The sequence below is a fragment of the Micromys minutus genome (assembly GCF_963924665.1).
Source record: "Micromys minutus genome assembly, chromosome: X".
NCBI classification, from domain to species: domain Eukaryota; kingdom Metazoa; phylum Chordata; class Mammalia; order Rodentia; family Muridae; genus Micromys; species Micromys minutus.
The window spans coordinates 9,536,044-9,540,004 of NC_137970.1; the positions used below are offsets into that span (position 1 = coordinate 9,536,044).

Consider the following 3,961-nt stretch of genomic DNA (forward strand, 5'->3'; position numbering starts at 1 on the left):
CCAGCAGCTACAGTCCAGTCTTTTTTAGCAACCAGACACCAGGCAGCTGTAGTTCAATCCTGGAGAAACCACAAGACTTGCCAACAGGCCTGAGACGAGGCCACAGAAGTGGCAAGTTGCCACAGGAACCACATGAGCAGTTCTTGGGCTCTGGTAAGTTTCTCCCAATGACAGTGTTATCACAAGTTGAACTCAACAATGTTATTTATGGAAAACCAATACATGTGCATCATTTGCAAAATACAGTGAGGAGGAACAAACTAAACCAATGTTCAGTGCTTATCTCCCATTGTCTGTGGAGCCATTTTTTTTTTAATTTTAAACAAAATTTTCATACACAAAGGTTGTGACATAATTGGATACTTCTCTGCTTTATACACAGTCATTCCCACCCTCCACAAAAAGGCTGCTTATGAACGTCTCATGTGGTGACACAGCGCTACAGTCCTGATGCTGACAGAACAGTAGAGATGCCTAATGACAGAACAGTAGTAATTTAAGTTGAAAGCAGGACACTGGTGTATGCCTTTTGCACCCATCATCAGGAATGTACAAATGTCTTTATTCAAAAATACAAAATAAATTATCTGTAGTCATAGACAATGACAGCAGAAACCCATTATACATTGTGAAAGGAACCCAGTAACTGATGGTTAGAGTGATCAACCAGCCTGCTTCCCTTCAGTCATTTTCCTCAAGTGACTTCTCTGAAGTTATCGGTGAGGAATCTGCCTTGAGCTTCCTGTCACAGTTCATTGATAAGGGCAAAGCACTACTCTAGGAGTTAGATAATGCCACCTCCCATAGCCCCTCCCAATCCTCCCATTGCACCCATTCCAGGGTCCTTCTCTTCTTTAGGAATTTCTGTCAGTACAGCTTTGGCTGTAGGTAGCAAAGAGGCCACCCCAGCAGCATCCAGTAAAGCAGTTCTTATGATCTTTGTTGGATCAATGATTCCCTTTTACACCATGTTCACAAAATCTCCAAGCATGGTGTCATAACCACCTTCTGAGGAACTCTGCAGAATTTACTCAACTATCAAAGATCCTTCAACACCTGCATTATTAGCAATCATCATTGCAGGGATTTGAAGTGCTCTTCTAATAATTTCTATTCTTATTTTCTGATCTTCATGAGCAGGCTTTAAATGAATCCAAGGCTGGGTTGCACCGAAGCAGAGCACAGCCCCCTCCTAGAGCAATGCCTTCTTCAACAGCTGCTCTTGTAGCATTGAGAGCATCTGTAACTCTGTCTTTCTTCTCATTCACTTCCACATCCCTTGTTCCTCCAACCTTCAACACAGCCACTCCATCAGAACGTTTAGCAAGTCACTCATTCGGCTTTTCCTTTTCATATTCACTAGTTGTGATATCTAGCTGCTCAGTAATTTCTTGAATGTGTTATTCAATGTGAGCTTTGTCACCTTTTCCTTTCAGAAGCATGGCATCATCTTTGGTGACAATGATCTCTCCAACTTTTCCTAAGTCGTGAGCTTGAACATCTTCAAGATTTAGTTTCACCCCATCTTCTCCAAACACTGCACCACCAGTAGCAATAGCCATATCTTTAAACTGGTTCTTTCTATTGTCCCCAAACCCTAGAGCTCTGACTGCCACAACTTGAAGACCAACTTTTAGCCTGTTCAAAACCAGTGTGCTTAGAGCTTCTCCATCAACATCTTCAGTGATTATGACCAAGGGCTTCCAATCAGCATTGGAAATTTCAAGAGCAGGTACAATGGACTGAACACTAGAAATGTTCTTTTCATTCAATAAAACATAGGCACCTTGGGATTCATGTTTTTTACTTTTTGACATGTTAATAAAATATGGGGAAATATATCCTCTATCAAACTTCATGCCTTCAATAATTTCTAGCTCATCATTCAGGGTTTTCCCATCCTTCACTGTGATGACTCCCTTTCTCCCAGCCTTTTTCATTGCATCAGAAATGATGTTCCCAATGTCTTTGTCTCCAATTGTAGAAATTGTAGCCACCTGAGCAATTTCTTTCAGGGTTGTCACAGGTTTAGATCGTTTCTTAAGTTCAGCAGTTACAGCATCAACAGCCAACATCACGCCTCTCCAGATTTCCACTGGATTAGCTCCTTTTCTGATCTTCTCAAAGCCCTCCTTGGCAATAGACCGTGCCAGAACAGTGGCCGTGGTGGTGCCATCCCCAGCCTCTTTGTTTGTGTTATTGGCAACATCCTGAACAAGTTTAGCTCCGAAATTTTTGTATTTATCCTTTAAATCAATTGACTTTGCGATAGTGACCCCATCTTCTGTTACTTTGGGACTTCCCCAATTCTGTTCTATAATCACTGTTCTTCCCTTGGCCCCATTGTAACAGCTGCAGCATCAGCTAAAGGGTCTACACCTTGAAGCATTAAGGCTCCAGCATCAGCACCAAATTTCACATCTTTGGCATAGGCCAGAGTGAGTTGAGGAGCCAGTGCCCGGGACACTGGTCTCATCTGGTGAAGACTGTGGGTAGTCAAAGAATTTCTGTGGGGCCTGAGCCCCACGGCCTCAGTAGTCTCCTGCCCCCATACGCTGGTTCCTGAGCTGTGTTCAGTTCTAGCTGTGGGGTCATATTTATACTCCTTTATCAAGAATCCTTTCACATTTTTGTGATATCCAAACATCCTTTCATCTGTATCTGCTTCAAAAAAAACAGTCTTTCACATGTTTGCTTTAGCAAGACAGCCTTTCACCTGTGTGCTCCAGCAAAACATCATTTGACATAACTTTTCCAAAAAACTAGAAGTTTCCACTTCACTAGACAGCCCATCAGAGCAAAATAGAAAGTCAGCAATGACACTAGAAAAAAAATATATTTATATAGTTCTCCTAGAGGAACAATGGCTAGTTTCCTTGTCAGATTAAGTCATTAAGAACAATGACATGGTTGTCCATATTGAAGAAAAATAAAGTTCTTTATCAGATGTCCCTAATATCTACATGCAGCAAAAATATTCGCAGTGATAAAAGGAATCTAAACCCTAGGACAAATAAATGGGGTTAGGCAGAGGGGAAAAGCAGAAGAAAGATGAAAAGAACTTCCAAGTTCCAGATAGTCTATACTAAGCACTTTGTAAATAGTTTGCCTGTAAAAATAGAAAGAAAGAAGAAGCTGGGACAGAGCTTGAAGGGTTTTGATCACATCTTTACTCCTGTCATAAGTACATGTTTTATTTGGAGTTACTTTCACTTAATAAATCATACACTGCAAAACCATAAGAAACTTGAAAATGTCATCTGTTAAACTTTTGAACCTTCTTGCCTTGAATAAGAAAATAATTGGAACATTCGAGACATTTTTGAACATTTTTTAACTCAAAGATGAAAAGGCATTCTCCTCCTGAATAATTCTTGAGGTTGAATAACAAACCTTTCCATATTCCAATGTTTTAAGATTAATATTTTTCTTATATTATATTGTTTTCAAATTAGCCAATCATGCATGATTACCTCAACAGAATTATCACTACTATGATCATAAAGTTGGAGCAACATCCCTAGAATGACTAAAAGACTTAAAAATAGAAATATGGTTATATAGTACTACCTGAGGACCCAGCTATACCACTCCTGGACATATAACCAAAAGAAGCTCCAATATCTAACAAGGACACATGCACAACCATGTCCGTAGGAGCCTTATTTATAATAGCCAGAAGCTGGAAAGAAGCCAGATGTCCTTCAACAGAGGAATGGATACAGAAATTGTGGTAAATTTACACAACGGACTACTACTCAGCTATTAAAAACAATGACTTCATGAAATCTGTAGGTAAATGGATGGAACTTGAAGCTATTTTCCTGAGTGAGGTAACCCAGTCACAAAAGAGCCCTCATAGTATATACTCACTTATAAGTGGATATTAGCTCCAAAAGCTTGGAATACCCAAGCAACCATCCACAGAACTTGTGAAGCTCAAAGAGAATGAGGGCCGGAA

The 3,961-nt window shown here is 40.1% G+C and overlaps 1 pseudogene across 1 annotated transcript; it reads right to left on the reverse strand.

Annotated features, from left to right (window-relative positions):
• Positions 1-784: 784 nt before the first annotated feature.
• On the reverse strand, positions 785-2,490 carry LOC308415845 (60 kDa heat shock protein, mitochondrial-like; annotated as a pseudogene). The gene has a single exon. The product of its transcript is annotated as a 60 kDa heat shock protein, mitochondrial-like (transcript).
• Between the last annotated feature and the right edge of the window lie 1,471 nt (positions 2,491-3,961).